This window comes from Felis catus, chromosome A1, assembly GCF_018350175.1.
Source record: "Felis catus isolate Fca126 chromosome A1, F.catus_Fca126_mat1.0, whole genome shotgun sequence".
NCBI lineage: Eukaryota > Metazoa > Chordata > Mammalia > Carnivora > Felidae > Felis > Felis catus.
Genome location: NC_058368.1, coordinates 95,585,339 through 95,604,683, shown reverse-complemented (window position 1 = coordinate 95,604,683; position 19,345 = coordinate 95,585,339). Strand labels below are relative to the sequence as shown.

The 19,345-nt window shown below is 41.0% G+C and overlaps 1 long non-coding RNA gene and 1 other non-coding gene across 2 annotated transcripts in view; both read right to left on the bottom strand.

Annotated features, from left to right (window-relative positions):
• LOC123385477 overlaps nucleotides 1–19,345 on the bottom strand; it is a 412,382-nt gene that overhangs the window by 215,176 nt on the left and 177,861 nt on the right. The gene's annotated exons all lie outside the window — the stretch shown is intronic.
• Nucleotides 18,623–18,806, bottom strand: LOC111557061. The gene has a single exon (XR_002736826.1). It is a non-coding gene; the product is annotated as a U2 spliceosomal RNA (small nuclear RNA).

Genomic DNA, 19,345 nt, shown 5'->3' with positions numbered 1-19,345 from the left:
CTACACCTGTCTCCTCTGTATTCACCATTTTTACTGTATCCACCCGGGCTCCCTGCCACCACTATACTATCCTCAACTCCTGCCAAGGTCAAACAGAGGGAATTTCCAGAAATGGACATGGCCCTAGGGGCAGCCCTCAAAAGACAGGCAGGAATCTGTGTGTCAACACCCAGTTTCCACATCCCTAGCGTTAGAGAGCTCTGAGGCCGTCTCAAAGCCCTTCCACCAGGTCTCCCCAGTGGGAAAGAGCTCCCACTGTCCACATAGAACCCGGTCATCAATGATCCCTGAATTAGCAGCCGGGTCTTCTCCATTTCCTTCCATTTTCCTTCTCCTACTGACACTTCCTGGGATCACTTCCCTGCCTCCCCACCAAAAAAAAAAAAAAAAAAAAAAAAAAAAAAAGTTGCATCTACTTACCCCACAAGATGAAATCACTTATTTGGGAATAAATGTGGTTCAACACATAAAGAGAAAGTAGCAACTGCTTTTCCGTATTCTACAGAAATATATGATTTGCTCTCCCCACCCCTTAGAATAAATATACCCCCAGAAGATAATAAAGTAAATCATTAATGTTATTTATTATTCAAAGTTAGTATTATGGGCTGAAGGCGTTGCTTCCCTTGAAAAAAACAAACAAGCAAACAAAAAACAAACATCAAAACACACACACACACACACACACACACACACACACACACAAACAAACAGAAACAAATTCCTATGCTAAAGTCAAGCCCCATCATCTCAGAAAGTGACTACATTTGGAGACCAGATCTTTCAAGAGGTGAGGAAGTGAAAATGCAGTCATTCGGGTGGCCTTTAGTACAACATGGCTGGTGTCCTTTATGAAAAGAGATTTGGATGTAAAGTTGTATAGAGCCAGGGCCAGGGGAAGACAAAGGGAGAAAATGGCCAAGGACAAGCCAAGGACAAGGCCTGAGCCAGGGCTTCAGAAGGAATCAGCACTGCTATGCCTCCAGACCCGTGAGAAAATATTTATCTGCTGCGTAAGCCACCCAGCCTGTGATACCTTGTGGAAGCAGCCCTAGCGAACGAACACATTCGAGAGGCCCAGACAGTATCAGCCACTGCCAAGACACTGCCATCTATAAAATGCCTGCTCTGTGCAGCAACCAGGCCAGGCAATTGAAGCGCATCAGTGATGGTCAGGCTAACAAATTTCTATTTGAGAGACGTGTTACCGTCCCTGTGTTACCGATGAGAAAACTCCCAAGTTAAGGAAGGTAGGTAACTTGCGTGGTCTCACGGCTTCTGTAAGAAAGGCCAGGATAGGAAGATTCTATCTTAGGTTTGTGATAGGAGCCTCTTAAAATAAAATCGGCCTATCCTAGTCCATTTTTACGCTATTAGCGATGTACAATGAAGGACCAGTCCTTTCGTTTCTCCATGATGTAGTTTCTCTATTTGTTAAAAACAAGGAAGCGTAACTCTGGGTACAAGAGTAGGTCATAGCCTTACAAAATGGTACCTTCAGAATGGATTTAAAAGACATTGTGGTAGATCTGAAAAAAAAAAAAAACATTAGCCGAACCTAATTCTTCAAGCCACTGTGGTAATTACATGGCAGTGACACAGCGGCCTTCCTACATGAAGTTTCATCCGTTGTCAGCATTCCCTTTTTCTCTTTGACTACAGGTGGTGAGCCATCCGCGTTCCATCTCTCCAGGCAAAGCCAACCTAATCAGCCAACAACAGAGAGTTCACAAGTGTACAGGGGCCCATTATTCATCACTTCTGCAGCTACTGTAGCCCTAGTTAGTGATTAAATATTTAGTGTCAGTAATATAGGCAACAGAGAAAAGAAAATACTGCACTTCTTAAATGCCTTGGAAAGCATATTGAAGGCAGCCAGTCAATCACTTGAGTGGCAGGCTCAGAGTACCTCATTAAAGGTGCTAAAAAATAAAATGTGCTCCAGATCCTTCCCACTTGCTCTCTTTCCCTATTAGGCACTATTTGGGACATTCTTGTTTGAATTTTAGAACTAGCTTGAAGCAAAACTCACTACCAAGGACAACGAAGGAGAGATATTATAAATTATTTGCTTTACCACCAACTCGAGGTGAACTTGATATATCGCCTGAGGCATTACAATGCCAGGAAACTGGGAGCTGTCCCCCTTTCCAGAGCACAGAACGGCAGACTCGTGGCATGACAAAACAGAAAAATCTGCCTCAGTTCCACCATGCCTGCCCCCTCCACAAAACCCTAATGTATTACTGCGCTGGCCTCCAGATGTTTCTAAACCAGACGCAGGCATAACTACAACGCATCGGGAAACTATTTGTATCTTTGCTCCCTGAAGCTAGCAGTGCCGTCCATTTTGAACTTGGGTTACAAAATGGGGGTTCTTGTATCCAAATGAGACCTCTTCAGGGTCTAGCAAGGGCAGACATGACTCTGACACTCAGAAACTCAAATATGATGGATTTACCGATTCAAGTCCAGCACGTATGCTCCAGCTGGCACACTAGGCACTGGTCAGATCTTTCATACTTGGGACTTAAGCCACCTCAGTTGGAATCACTTTGTAGTTGTGAGGGTACGCTGATTGTGACACAGGCCAGAAGTCACTATGTATACCCAGGCAGTAGAATTTTTTGCTTTAACTGCTGTGTTCATGTGCTACTCTCTCAGAACTTGTCTTTGAACTAGCTACATCTTCTTGCAGGGACATGTGGTTCCAAGCATCAGCAGCCACGGGGAACCCCATTCTATACCCAGGTGAAAGTTGACTGCACTCAATCAGCTCCAGACTCTTTCCAGAGCAAAGCAGTCGTCTCTGCTCCTCTCTTGGCTTTCAAAGTCATTCCTTGCCTTTTACTGTTGGTCTCAACACGTGTCAGGCATCCCGGTTGGACAAGGAGACCCAGCAGAAGTGGATACTTCCATGAGCACAGGGCTTGAGGTCAAGAATCCATTATTCATGGATTCCTGGGACATTCCCCTTCAGAGGTTACCCTGAGTTAGGTCCCATTACCAGTGATGACCTCATCTCAACCACTCCACTCTCCGTACCTTTCTATGGCTTAATGATTCCTACAGCTTGCATTTATTAACTAATCCTGCTGAACAGATTACTTCTTTTTTCCCTGGCCTCAACAACCAGTCCCATTTCTTAGAAACAAAGCAACTGCTTTCAGTCCACTAAAAATACAGCACCCTTGGAAAATAAGTTTTAACTCTTAACTTTTCTACACTGCTTCTGGAGACTTCCAACCATCGTTGCATCCCTGAAGGCCATGTACAGCAGAGATCCTGAGTTCATACACCTGTCATCTGGGCCTGCAAGTCTCTGTTACTACTCCATCAAGTCCCAATGGGGTAATCAGCGATTTGACATATAGTCCCATTGACTATTAGCCATATTTTTAAATCATGTGTACAGTTCATTCTGAAATAAAACTATAGCCTTGCACACTGACCAAGACAAATAATCATCCAACTTTTTATAATTTTTGTGCATATGACAAGAACGGTTTCAAGTTTGTGGCAAGCATCATTAAATGTGCTTTTAATGTTTGCCTAGAAATCCACCTTTAAAAAAAAAAATGTGCAGACTGCAGGGAAAGAACCTTTTCATTGAAGGATCATTAATACATTTACATTTTAAAATTACACCCCTAAGGGGGCCGGGGAAACTAGTTATTTTTTATTTTAAGTGTCACTTGGTATTCCCTTTATTGCTATTCCTTTGTAGGTCAGGACAATGTAAGGAAATTGAGCTGAAAACCACCGGATGGCCAAGATCTAAAAGTCAAAATGTCACAGTAAGGATACAGATATGTAACATAATTGTTGCCTTAAGAGAAAAACAGAATGGTCACTGATCCTTTGCCTTGAGACTTCCATTACCTACAAACTAGCCTTAGACTTTCTTCTCTGTGCTGTGAAACACAGGTGGTCAAGTATAAATGATATACTACAGTCAAAATGAAAATCCCTCACCCCTTCAAGGACCTAATTTCTTTACTCATTTTTTTCAAATTGTGCTGAGTTGCATTTGCAAATGGAGCCTGCCTGCCTTGTCCCTTGAAACACAAGCCCTATTTCAGAAACAGACAGTAAAAAAAAAAAAAAAAAAAAAGTATTTAATATGACCATTGCTTGGGTCGACTTGCTTTAGCCTCAGGGTCCAACTTGGGACTTGAATAGAGTCTGTGTGACTGCTTTCCATGGTCTGCTGCATCATCATATAGCAAAACTGAATTGTTTTGACGAGAGCTGGTGAATAGGCTATGTTTGGACAGACCGGGTCTGTTTTTAGCCATTAAAAAGGGCTATTAGAACTGCTGAGCTGTCATTAGAGCACATTGTGAGGTGCCCAAGACAAAGCAGCGAGAAGCAAATTGGCTTTCTGCATCCAGAGGCCCAGAGTCTGGGAGGACAGTATGCTGTCAGGCCCCCTCCTCTTAACAGTGCCAATTGGGAACCAACGGTTGCACCAGGTGTGAGCGAAAGGAGCCCAGCTTGAATCGGACTCTGGAAAAGGGCTTTGGGTTAAAAAGAAACAAAGAAAAAAGACAAAGAGAGCTTCAAGTTTTTCTAGTACTGGTCAGCAAACCGGGCAATGTTTTCCAAATTCCCTTCTATGTGTGGCAGCGAAAGCTCATTAGTTTGGAATAATTGGAAGAAGGCAGGCGTTGGGCTTTCCAAGTTAAAATAAGGAATTACACAATATTTTTGGAATACGGCCATTGTATTACTTTATAGCCCCAGGCTAACGATTGCTATTAACCAAAGAGCCTATTTAATAATCCGTAGTCCAAAAGAGCAATTTGTAATTAGCACACCATTGCTGGTATGCAAATAGAATGCTTTAGGTTCTTGCCTTGGCTGTTTTCTTTAAGATTTCTTCAGTGGCACAAACATCCTTCTCAAATTCTCTTTACTATTTACTATTGATTTCATTGGTAAAGCCAATTATAATATAGTTATAAAACATGTCACAAAGCTACAGACTTGTAGCTCTGCCCCCCAATAGAATACTCCAAATTCTGATGGCGTCTGCATTAGAAATTAGTGAGCTCCAGATATACAAAATCTTACTGTGTATCGAAACACAAAACGCTTTTCATTTTAGTCCTCTGTTGAAGACCAGAAAATCAGCACGTCCCTCTCTTTTGGCCCCTTTTCTTCCCTCCTTCTTAGGCACCTGAGAGTTTAGCATGTCTCTATCCTTTATCTTTATATCTCCTCCCCTACTGCCTCCTCCTTACTCATAGTTTAATGTATCTCACTCTTTCCTACCTCAGTGTTGCGATCTCCCTAAACTTCATGCCCACCTCAAGGGACCACCTCATCTCGGTCCTCTTTCTCAAAGTCAAATTTCTTGCAAGGACTGTCCACCCTCACACACCCATTCATTCCTCAGCCTGCTGGAATCTCACTTCCTGCTCCATCCCCGCCACAGCAGCCACTCTGCCTCACAGGGACCCCGGACATCCAGTCCTTATCTTATTTGATCTTTCTTCTCGAGGCAGAGACGATAAGACAACGTTGTGTCGAAGTTGGAGGAGCAGACTTTATAGCCTTCATTCCTGCCATCGTGGCCACCGTCTATGTGCCCACTGTGCTATGGAGGTGACTGAAGAGAGAAGCTGGATCGAATGAGTCATCCCATACACTTGGTCTCTGTCTTGACCAGCTGGACCAACTTTTTGCCACTGGCCAGCCTTTCAGTGCATGTTCCCATCTCTAGACAATTCTGTTTCCAAAGTGAATGACTAAGTGTATTGTTCACATGTCTGCCTAATAAAAGAATTTAATTTACAATGCCCTGCAGGGCTAGCCTTGAGGGGAACGATAACGTAACAGTGGTTCACTGCAGACTGGTGGTTCGCTCACCTCTACCACCAAGACCCGTCTGTGAACCCTTCCTGAATTTTGCATGTTCTTGAGTTGGTTGTAGAGAAACCCTTCCAAACCCTCCCAAAAGAGCTGATGAAGGGGCTGATGTAATAGGAGACACACAGGTCTGGGTCGCCTATTTACATAACTTGTTAGTGTCCTCTGATTCTACCCAGGCCTGATCCCAAGTACGCCATGTTCATCACACAACAGATTACTATTGCCTTGTCAGATCTCATGACTTGGTACATCTGGTAACACACGGCTCTTGATGGGTAGCTCTAGATGCATCAACAATGGGTATCTTCTAATCAGGCCCTCGGTCTCTATTATGGTACAGCGTCCCAGGAACTGTGTTTTAAATCAAGTACTGAGCAGCAGAGAAACAACCTGCAGCTGCTGCAGAAACCTCTTAATTTAGACCCGCCTCTAAGAATCACTCAAGAATGCATGAGACCGCTCATCTCAAGTACGGTATAAGCTGACTTCGACGCCAAAAAGGTCCAAGAGGTAGAGTAACAACCGTCTTCTACTTCATAGGGGATGTCCCAGTGTGACCATACTACTGGCATAAACACTATCAGTGTGAATATATTCACTTGCCATTGCTGCATAATATGGTGCCACCAGCTAAGGGGCTTAAAACCACCTATTTTTATTGTCTCTCAGTGTCCAAGGTTCAGGATTCCAGGCATGGTTCTATGGAGTTATCTGCTTGGGAGTCTGACCAGGCTGCGATCCTGGTGTGACTAGACCAAAGTCTTACCAAAGGCTTGAAGAGAAAATCCACTTCCAGTCCAATCCCTCGGATGGTAGAATTCCTCTCCGTGCAGCTCCATTGCCAACTTCTTACCTCAGTAGGTGTCAGCTAGAATCCCCCCGCCCTTAGGTCTCAAGGCTGCTCACAGTTCCCTGAAAAATGGAGCTCTCAACATGGCCATTTGCTTTTCCAAGGCCAGCAGAAGAACAGCTCTGTCTGTAAGGCATGACCACTTCTTCTTATGGGCTTTCAACTAATTAAGTTTGGTCCAATCAGGATAAACTCCTTTTTTTTTTTTTTTATCAATTCAAAGCAAGTGATTTGGAATCTGAATTCTATCCCCAAAAGCCCTTCATGAGTGTCATGCAAGATTCTATTACCATTAGTCAAGAGTCTGTGTTCTTTATCTAAAGAAGTATCTAAAGAGTATCTAAAGAGTATCTAAAGCATTGTGGACAATCTGATTTCTCTGACTTGTCGATTTTTTATAAAGGTTTGGAAAATTTGAAACCTATGTTTGCTAGTCTCAAGTTTTTTCAAATGTCTACATTTACATCTTTAGCAGAAGTTAAGTATCTAGAGCTACCTGTGCTTGAAAGATTCAAAAGGTTATTATTTTGAACATTCAACAACCACAAGTAGTAAGGAATACCCCACTCCACACAAGAAAACCAGTGGAACATTAAAAATATGAACGATCTTTCAATTATCCATGAATTTTTAAAATTTCAGGGTCTTTTGCGTGTTTCTACAAGTTCCTTTTGGATCTTTACAGTTATGTTTTGCCACCAATAGATTCCAATTCTTTCATTGTAGGTTCTATTCCTACTTTTATCTCCTTTATCACTTTTCATTTTTGTATTTTACAGACTCATATTGCTAATTCAAGTTTTTCAGATCCTAGGTCTCGTCTTCTGATTCTTGATTGCATACGTTCCCTAACATTGTTTGTGAGTGTGTACCTTTTCTTCCCCATTATGAGCTCATCTTCACTGTTATGTGCTCTTCAACTCATACTTCTGGAAATTCTTATGTGCCCTATGTTGTTGAAATGTCCTTCCAGAGGAGTTCTGTTTCCTTTTTATCATGGGGGACTAGATTTTGCACTCATGTTTCCATTTCAGTTCCAAATATCATAACTAAAATACATGCAAATTTTGTATCTATACTTATTTAATCAAGTTCAGGTTTTGATTTCTAATGGGGTATTTTTTTTTTTTACCTGCAGCTTTCTTGTCCCTTCCCTTAAAAGTTGGAGATATGTTTCTTGCGTCGAAAGGGGCAGGTCTTCTAGGATCTCATCTTCAAAAAAGGGCCTCAGTCAATCTCCCTGCCTCCTGAAGATACAGGACCACATCTGTTGCCTCTCTTAGAACTCCTATTTAGACTTAATATACTCCCAGTTTCCCTAGCATCCAATCACATGCTCATTGCCCTGGCCCTCAAGCCCATTAGGTCTTTCAAACATGACTATTTTTGAAAATAGAATTTCTGCTTTTCAGTGAGATGGTATTCAACATTACCTCAATCTGCCATGCTACCAGAACTACAAACACAGATAATATACTTCAAAGTAATATATTTAGAAGATTATACATGTGAAAGTAATAATGCATGCAGACACAAATAAAATCATGAAGGTTATATTAAAATGACTCGTTTCTGAGAAGCATTCCTCTATTTCATGGTTACATCTGTCACTATGGCCTATACCTGTGTGACTCAGAAGTGGGAAACCCACCATCATGCATGGATTGAAAATCTCCATACACGTGGGCATGGACACTTCATGTGAATGAGTTCCACAACAGAAACAGGACCATAACCACACTTTACCAAAAAGGAAGGGACCCATACACTACATCAAAGTATCTTTAGTATCTCCCCAAAGGTAAACAAGTGGCTTGACACTTTAAATTATAGGAGACATAGCCAAAAGCTCCATGTGTCACATCATGGTCAGTTTTAGGTCAGCTCAGTAAAGCTACAGTGCCCAATCAATCAAACACTAATCTGGGGCTGCTGTTAAGGCACATTGTAATGTGATTAACTGTGATTTAATCACACTTTGTTAAGTGGGATTAAAGTTTATCTTCAGTTGACTTTATGTAAGGAAGATTCATCTAGATCACCACCTACATTCAATCATTCCAAGGATTTAGGGGAAGAACTGAAGCTTCCTTGAAGAAGAAGAAATTTTATCTGTGCATCACAGCTTCAGCATATGCCTGAGTTTCCAGCCTGTCCTTCCAGACAGCCTGCCTTGTGGATTCCAGACTTGCCTAGCCAACCACCGCTATCACATAAGCCAATTCCTTGCATTTGTTTCCTTATATGTATCTTTTACTTGTTTCTCTGGTCAACTCCTGACTAATATAGATGACATTTTGTACTAGCGTTTATTTTATATATGTACAAGTATCTGAAAAGTTTGAACCTTGTTTGTTTACTCCCTTATTCAAAATAACATGAGAGAGATTTTAAGACCCAAAGGAATCTTAGCGGAGACGCAGTCCATAAAATAGATGTCTTTGGGTACACAGAGTCTACCATGTGCTTTATGGGAGTATGAACAATGAATGTGAGTAGCACTCAGGGGCTGGGCTGCAAAAAGAGGCCAGAGCTGTATCCACTCAATTACTGCCCCATTTCCTGCTGTGCCTCAGATCCCTGGGAAATAGTCCTTCCAAGGACTAAATCAGCACCATCTCTCAATTATACATAACCTTCTCTTCACTTTGCCCACCCCCAATTTAGGGAGGAAACAGCAAACCAGCATAAAAATACATGAAGGCTTGAACACACATAACAAGGGCTAGGAATATAAAGCAAGAAAGTATAAAGTCGGAGACTATGTCTTTATGGCCTAGAAAAGAGGAGGCTCAGCAGGAAACATGATTACAGTCCATAAATGTCTTCAAGTAACCATGTACATGAAACAGGGACTTACTTACCATGGGAGAAAATGCTTACTCAAGGCGAAATCACATGAAGTTCTGTAATGAACACTTTAGATAGGAAGAAGCACATTTTCGAAGGTAGGAACTAAGGAACTAAGTTCTCTAGGAACTAAGAGAAGATGAGTTATTGGCTACCTAAGACATTCATAGAACTGGTAAGATGGGCTGTGTCAATTGTTTTGGCATATAACAAGTCTGGTGTAAGGGATACAGACACATTTTGAAGGAAGTCATCTATTATGACAACACAACGTGTGAAAACACAACAAAATTGCTGTCGAAGACTTCGTTTTTAACCATCTACTTAAAACAGACGCTAAGTTTCCATGGGCAACATGGAAGGGGCTAGCTGAGAAGATAGTAGTCAGTCCCCCCCAGAAAGCTCAGGACACTGTCACTACCAGCCTGGCCCTTCAATCAGCAGCCAAAGCAGTGGCCATACCCAGAGGCTTGTTACAAATGTAGCTCTCGGGCCCTATCCCAGACCTACTTGTCCAGCTTTCTATTTCAACCGATCCCTTGGTGATATTACCCATTTCAAGGTTTGAAAGCAATTCAAAGAAAATACAAATGCTTACATGCTTTTGCAACCCTGAATAAACCTACAGGAAAAAATAATAAGCTTCTTTATTAGAAGATCTTATCGTTTACTTCTTTGCCAAAATGATACAATGATATGTTAACTATAAAGAAGCCCCCTAATCGATGACAGTAATGTCAGTGTTGATGCTCATGTAATTTCCTTGTCATACATTCTGTGAAATATTAGTAAAGTTACAGTCTGTCATGGATTGACTCTGCTGTTGATCATCTAATTTTTAATTTTGTACCCTGCCAGTGGACACATGTGGTCACTGTTGTCAAAAAAAGTGATTTCTCTAGGAAAATACTAATCTTTAAAAAGTGTCTCTGGCGTGGGGCACCTGGATGGCTCAGTCTGTTAAGCATCTGACTTTGGCGCAAGCCATGATTTCACTGCTCGTGAGTTCGAGCCCCGCATTGGGCTCTGTGCTGACAGCTCAAGGCCTGGAACCTGCTTCGGACTATGCCTCCCTTTCTCTGCCCCTCCCCTGCTCGTGCACTCCCTCTCTGTCTCTCTCTCAAAAATAAACAAACGTTAAAAATTTTTTAGCAAATAGATAAGTATCTGGAGCTATGACACTGAATCGTTTCCCTCTGCATGGCCTAGTGGGAGATTAGCGAAAGAGAGCTAGGCCATGTGTGTCCAGGAAGACAGAAAGACGTTAATTTGATTGAAAGCCCCTTGGCTTTCCATGTCACTGCTTGTCAGCCATGTGAACTTCCTTCATCAGTTCACTTTTGTGAGCCTCAGTTTACTTACTTGTAATAGAGAGATAATGATGCCTCCCCTTCTAGAGGAAAACCTAACAGGCAAACCAATGCCCATGGAAGAATTTGGTGAATTATTGAGGTCATGGAAGGGTAGGGGTTCATTAGCATCTCAGGGGAAGATTGGCAGTCTATGATTACTTGTCACTTGTCAAACTCGGGTTCTGGAAGCTGGTCACTTCACTGCAGAAGCCTTTGGTCCCCAATTTCTCAGACATTTAAAAGACTTCTTGTGGTCTAAAATTCTACTTAGGAAACTAACATAACTTTAGCTGTTAAGCCACCTGGCTCCTTGCCTGAAATCCAAGCCAGAAGGAATAGCAAGTGAATTTTTTACACCAGCACCTTTTGTCCAAGGACAGTGGAGACTTTGACCTTTAGGTAATCCTTGAAGACCAGGTATTTGGTTCCATTAAGTATAAGTTTCCAGAAGATAGCTACTAATATTATAAACATATCTGAATTCTTAAACCAAGTTTGCAACTTGGCATTTCATCTATGTCTTTTATTTGTGCCACAATGATGTCTTTTAAAAAAAAATCATGGCTAACATAGAATAATGCAGAGAGTCACATAAAAACATGTGGACTTTTGATTTTGATTATTTACATTTTTCCCTTCCTCAGTTCTACCCCGTGAAATAAAATCAGATAGTCATCTTTTTGTTGGCATACAGTAATTTTTACAACAAAAGTAAGAAATTGACCAGAAAGGACCAACTAGGATGAAGTTCATCAAGTAGGTGCAGTGAATGAGACACCTAAAATGGGATATTTCCACCCTTTCCCCCCAAAATTTAATCAATGACATTGGAGTCAAGATAACTGTATGGGGATTTATTCTTGATTTAATTAATTAAAGTCGGTGAGCTATTATCAGAGTTGACAATAACAACTCGGATTTGTTCCAGCTGCTATAAACCTGAGGGGAGAGCATGGCTTTATTTGACTCTTTGGGCCCACACAGAAAAGCTTATGAGGAATGAATTCTGGATTAGCCACCGGCTCTGTGGATGTGTTCAGGAGTTGATGGAATGTGACAGGGAAAGTGTGATCTATGCCAACTACCATATCATTGATTGTCTTATTACTACTAGCAAGAATCTAAATAAAGAGACTTTACATGCTCTAAATCAAAGGAAAAATACTCCAGGTGTATCCAAGTCAACATACCATTTTGCAATGCATAGCCCTAGGCTAGGCACTGAGGACACATGTACCTTGTTTTCTAAGACCTGGCAATAGAGTTAAAAGAGATAGATACTCGATACTCTCTTGGCCCTGTAACCCGTGCCATGAACATCTATAATCCAACAAAGCAGGAATTGTTGTGTCCCCAAATCAAGCACAGTGCCTGACATATGACAAATGTTTCATAAATATGTGTTTGTTGAATGAATGAGTGGATGGATGGATATGTGAATAAGCTACTGACTATGGACCTATATGCTAACAACATAGGGGGAGACAGCTTTTCATTTACAAAGGTTGAAACCCAAAGGGATTTATCAATTAACTCACAGACCCTATATCCTTTATTGTGAGGCTCAAATTGATTATCCTTGACCGCACCCCTACTTAGGGTCATGTGTAAAATTATCCATCTTTTCCTTTTATTCACTGACTTAGAGCGTCAGTCATAATCCTTATCCTCTGATGGCCTTATGAATTCAGAAAAAGGAAAATTACATTCTATTCTAAAGAAGATGAGGTTCTTAGAGTAGAATCACAGTGGGTCTAATGTTGAAAATGTCTGAAGATCTACAAAGGGGGCAATATGAATTACGTTACATCCCAGGGAAGTATGCCAGGAGTTTCCTCCACTCGGTTTTAAATTTCATATCCACCTAGGGACAGTGAGGAAGAAATCTCCAAAATGGATTTTTATATATGTGAACTGGTTACTCATCCCTTGATCTGCCCACCTCCTTCTGAATAAGGTGTCCTACCTTCCTCTCCTGGTATCCAGAAAATAGCCCAACGGTTCCACCAAACACTTTCCCAAACATTGCACAAAAAACAAATCCTAGTGCAGCAACCCAGGTGAGAAGTACAGTTGCACAACAGCATGAGGATCCTCACTCTGGCCATCACGGCCAAGCTGCTACCCAGGTTAACAAATTCCCCCGGTCCCAAATGATTGGTCTAATGGTTCAAATAAAGCCCAAGGATACAGGAAACAAACTGATGGGTGACAGACTAGGAGGGTTGGGGGGATGTGGACAAAATGAGTGAAGGGGAGTGGGAGACACAGGCTTCCAGGTCTGAGATGAGTCAGTCACAGCAATGAAAGGCACAACACAGGGAACATCATCAATATCGTAATAGCTTTGTACAGCGACACAAAACAGCCGCATGTACACCTGAAAGTGATGGAACACTGTGTGTCAACTGAACGCAAATGAAATGAAGATGAAAACAATTGGGCAATTTGAAGGAGGAAAAAAAAAAGCACAAGGAGCCATTGTTCTCAGCCATTGTCTGAGCCAATGAAGTTCAGACATTTATGTTCCTGAAGCTACATGGTTAACCCAAATCCCTCCACGGTCTTTTTCTAACATGGTTTAAGAGTCTGCAGTTCAGAATATAGTTTCTCCCTCATATTTGCTTCTTAGTGCTGCACACTACATGCACAAAATATATTCACCTTTTAAATGGAACACTGACAGAGAAATAGGGTTTGTACCTCTTTTTCAAAGTAAACATCTGTTAATTACTCTGGGGCTGGGGCTGGAAAAATTCAGGTTGCATTGAGGATTTTACCAGTTTAATAAAACAGGACCGAAAAACAGCCAACATGACAACACCATTAGACTGATTGTTTTCTGTAGATACACAGAATATATGAATAATAATTTTCTCTTCGTAACTCTTGCTGACTTGAAGGCATGATCGAATAGTACATTTCTGATTAATCCAGGACCCAGTCCACATAGGCACATGTGCAGAGTTCTGATAAGGTGAAGAAAGATGTGTTTCCATGTCAACAATTTAAAGGTTGGAACTATTTTGAGTTGTTAATATAAACTTTGATATTAGCTCATTGACTTTGATGGCTTTGCGAAGAATAAACTCTAACACAATTACAATGACTGCCGAAATGTACGAAATCTCTAGAGAAGCTGGAAAAATGTGTATGCCTGACAGGTTTGTCAATCACCTCTGGTCCTGATTATGTGACATTACCATGTGATTTTTCTTAACTGGAAAAATGACATTATAGTATCTCCTAACAGCCTAACACTAAAATACTGTATCACTCTTTACAGTTTCCTCCTCTGTCTTTATAGAACAGCCCTAAATAAATAAATACACAAATAAATAAATAAATAAACAAAGCCAGAGACTCTATCCTGAGGCATCATACTATCTCATCAGCTTGTTAATACTTCAAAAACTACAACATCATTATCCTAACTACAGGCGGTAATATCACTGGCAGTAATTGGAGAGTCGTGATGACTCTGGTCCCTGGGTATTAACCCAATCAGCTTTTCTATTTTCTGTCTCTGGGATTCTCTTACTCAGAGACAAAATTATGTTTATGTTACATCAGAACTCCTATAATCTCAATAAAAAGAACGAAAAACAAAACCAAAATAAAAAGAGACTGCTAATCAATGATTATTAAAATCCCAGTGTCATTCTTCAGGGCCTAGAAAGCTCCAAGAATGTAAAGGGGAAGAGAAGCCAAAAGACAAGGGATCCAAGTCGTGACCAAGAACAGGGCCAGAGTCAAGTCAGTCCGGATTTCACTATGAGGGGAATGTGGAGGCAAATATTGACGAGATGCCATAAATAATGCTGAAAAAATTTAAATTATCCATTTTCCAAATCCTGATCATTCCCAAATTCTAATTTCAATCTTGCTAAAAATAAGGAGGAACACACTGCACTGGTTAATGTCTGGAATTCACAAATGGTGGCCAGAAGAACGTGCCCCTCCGATTTCTGCCGGGGAAGCTCCAGGAGCTACCCTCTGAGAATCCCACCGGTTTCTGTGCTCCAGGGAACATTGCTGCCTCCAGGGAACAATTGACCCTAGTAGAGAGATCAAGGCAACCCGGTGCCTGTGTGACACAGGACTCCCCTTTGCTGATAGCCTTGACAGACTTCCCTCAGAACTGTACAGTGGTCTAAGACACTTGACCCCAACCTTGCCTTCTTCTCTTTCTCCTTCAGTCAAGACCAGACCTCCAACACAGTCTGACAGTTTCCCTGGCCTTTCCTGAATCGATCCCCCTTCTCCCTGAAAATCATTCCTCCCAAAAAATTTCTTGCCCCTTTAATCCATCTTGGCCTTTGCTTCTGTGAGGATCCACACTCACACATCCCCTAAGGGTATTGTGTATTCCCAATGGAGATGTCAGGGTAAGGGATTAATATTTGTCAAACATCTACCATACACTAAGTATTTTACAAATATTATCTGATTTTACCATATGTTTTCACTCTTATGTGGATCCTGAGAAACTTAACAAAAGACCATAGGGGAGGGGAAGGAAAATTAAAAAAGTAAGAGAGGGAGGGAGCCAAACCATAAGAGACTCTTCAAAACAGAATAAACTGAAGGTTGATGGGGGTGGGAGGGAGGGGAAAGTGAGTGATGGGCATTGAGGAAGGCATCTGTTGGGATGAACACTGGGTGTTGTATGGAAACCAATTTGACAAAAATTTCATATTAAAAAAATAATAAAGTTAAATAAGTAATATAAAAAAATAAATATTATCTGATTTAATTCCAACATCAATTCTGTTAGATAGTAGCATTCTACATTTAATAGTTAAGGAAGCTATACTCAGAGAGTTGAAGATTCAGACTGAACCAGAGGAAATCACCATTTTTCAGTCAAAAAGGATTAGATGTTGGCAGTTTCATGTGATTAAACCTATTTAATTTGCCGAGATCACACAACCACCAAGTGTAAAAACTCAAATTTTAGCCATTTCTGTCCTATTCCAAAACTCATGTTCTTTCCACTGTACGACAAGGCTGCAGAGTATTCGGTGAAGAGTGATACGCATAAATCGCCCCCTCCCCCCAGAGTTTATTCAAAGTCTTCTTTGATATAAGATATAGCAAAAGTATCATAGAATATCAAATATACTAGGGACGTTGCGATCATTTCCAAGAATATTCTAGTTCTAGATATTTCCTCAATGTTCGCAATAATGTGAGGGTTACAATACAACATGAATAATATGTATGTGTAGAGTAAACCTTGATTTGAGAGCATAATTATTTCCAGAAACATGCTTATAATCCCAAGCACTTGTATATCAAAGTGAATTTCAAGAACCATTGGCTCAGTTGTGATCATGTGACATTCGGCATCAGGTACTACTCATATTGCAAGACGTGGCTTGTTTATCAAGTTAAAATTTATTAGAAATGTTTGCTTGTCGGGGCACCTGAGTGGCTCAGTTGGTGAAGCATCCAACAATGGCTCAGGACATGATCTCACAGTGCGTGGGGTGGAGCCCCGCATCGGGCTCTGTGCTGACAGCTCAGAGCCTAGAGCCTGCTTCAGAATCTGTGTCTCTGTCTCTCTCTGCCCCTCCCCTACTCAAACTCTGTCTCTCTCTCTTTCAAAAATAAATAAACATTAAAAACCTATAAAAAAATGTTTGCTTATCTTGCTAAACGCTTGCAGAACAAGTTACTGGCAATCCAAGGTTTTATCATATATGCAAAGAAAGTACCTAGAAACCACTAGAGGTAGAAAATAGGTAATTTTTATGTTTTTGTTCATCTACAGTTGTTTGCCACAACAGGCATGCATTACTCGTGTAACAAAAAAGTTACTAGATTAAAACTTAAAACTGTATTGCTAGCACATCATCCTTCAAATGCATCCACGATCACAGTGTCATTTGTCATACACTCTAGGCATATGGTTGACGACTGGTCAACAGGAAAGACCATGCTTCCTTGGAAAATCCTCTCTGCTCTGTCCCCAACTTGTTCTGCCCATGGACCTTTGTGGCTGTGTATCTCTGGGTTTGTTCTGAAGACCTTGTCTTCGGCCTAGCAGTGAGAGTTTGCCCCAATGACAAGAGGTCAGGAAAAGGGAGGCCACTGTCACATGAAGATCTGAAGGAATTCTAACAGCTTTCTTTGGAGGACAGTAAACCTGGGCTCTCACAGATTCCTCCATGAATTCCCAACCTGACGTACAACGAACGTAGTCTACCCATAGCAAAATTCAAAAGATAAAGTCCAAGCTTATGTAACAGCTATTTGTCACTATGATGTTAAAAATGGACGTTTTGTAATGACAGCCAAGCAACGGAGCCACATGGGGTAAGTATCGACCAAAGTCAAACCCAAACCAGTATTTTAGCTTAGGTAATAAACTATAATATTCAGGAAATGCAGATTTTGTATTATGCTGCAAGCATTAATTTTTTTAATGTTTATTTATTTATTTTGAGAGGGAGAGAGCAGGGGAGAGGGAGAGAGAGAATCCCTGACATGGGGCTCAATCCCACAAACTGTGAGACCATGACTTGAGCTCAAATCAAGAGACAATGCCTGGACCACCCAGGCGTCCTTCCATTATTAATAATTTTAGCAAGATATGATAACCTCCCCATCCTGACCTTGAAATCTCATTGAAGGAAATTTTAGATTGTGGATTCTTCTAAAGAGGAAGGAAAGGGTATTTCAACAACAATAACATCATTTGTCACTTTCTCCTATTTCCATACTGCTCTGTAGATCCCTGCACGATGGCACATTTGATTATAAAGTTTCATGTACTTGTCTGTCATCTGTCACTAGACTTAATGTTGCCTGGTGGCAGAACCTATGACTACACCATGGTACACGTTCAAGTACCACGCCAGTCCTTAACCAAGTGTAGGGTATCTGATCAACACTTGATACACCTATAGCAAATGCGGAAACAAATGGGTGCATTTGTAATAGAACATTACAGGTAACGAAGAATCTTTTCCATACCTTATCTCATTTAGTCACTATGGGAAATCATGGAGCTAAGCCAAAGGAGCATAACACCTATTAAATCCACTTATGCACCTTACAACATGCTGATGGTAAGCAGTTGATGGTTTCTTACTTGCATTACAGCTTACAAACCCCCACCTTGATGTTCGAAGAACGAAAACATTATCAACATGTAGGTCAGCTTCTGGAAGCCTCCTACACTTGTTCTCACAATTCTTGGCTTTTCATATTGGATGCCTTAACAAAAGTCATTAATCAAATAGGGTGTTCCCTCTTTGTTTTCTGCCCCAAGACAGTATCTGTTGAGTATGGTCCTATGTGGGGCAATTTACAGATTTTTTTTTTTCATCTCACCATTTTAACAGCTCTATCAAATATGGACCATCACACTCTTATTTTATAGGTAAGGCAACTGAGGCCACAGAAATGAGGTGTAATATCCCCACATGGCAGAGCTGACAGGGGTTATCTTCACGATTTACCCCTAGACAATCTGCCTCCTGAGCCGCTAAGCACATGTGATTACCAGTTTGACTACACTGAAACTTGCCTTTGGCTTTGCCTTGATTTTCAATCCATCTAGAAATAAATAGGCAAACAGGTGGTAAAAATAACCATGCTAAATAAATGCAAATAAATGCCATAAGGCTGGTAAAAATTTCCCTTCAACTTTTGTTCTTATAGAAGAAGAAAACAATTATACAGTGGGGGGTTAATTATTAATCTAATTATTCAGGAGCTGACATGCAAAATATGGCTTATCCAGACGCTACTGATTCCCTATTTCTGAAAGACTTTCTCTCTCCTTGAAGTACTTACCTCCAAAAGTGTGTTTAAACTGGTAAGAACAGATACTATACTTGATCTTAGCCAAAAGGCTGAGAAGCGATCCAAAAACGTGTTTAAAAGTAAGGTAAGGCTTGGGCGCCTGGGTGGCTCAGTCAGTTGAGCGTCTGACTTCAGCTCAGGTCATGATCTCACAGTCCGTGAGTTTGAGCCCTGCGTTGAGTTCTGTGCTGACAGCTCAGTGTCTGGAGCCTGCTTCAGATTCTGGGTCTCCCCCTCTCTCTCTGCCCCTCCCCTGCTCATACTCTGTCTCTGTCTCAAAAATAAATAAAAAAAATTTAAAAATTAAAAACAAAAAAGTAAGGTAAGACTTAGATGGCTAGTGGCATGTTTTCTACTTGGGTACAAGGTGGAAAAAAATAGTCCTTGTAGAGGTAAATTATAAAAAGTTCCACATCATTAAGGTAAAGCCAACTGCTGCAATAAAGAAACCCTGGCTTAACACCAAAGAAATCTGGGTCTTGCTCAGAAATACCAATTACTGGAAAAGAAAGTTCAGGGTAGAAAGAGTGAAAGTCTTCCTTACACACAATCATCCAGGGGCCCAAAGATGGTTGTGTCATCTTCAACGTAAGGCTTCCAG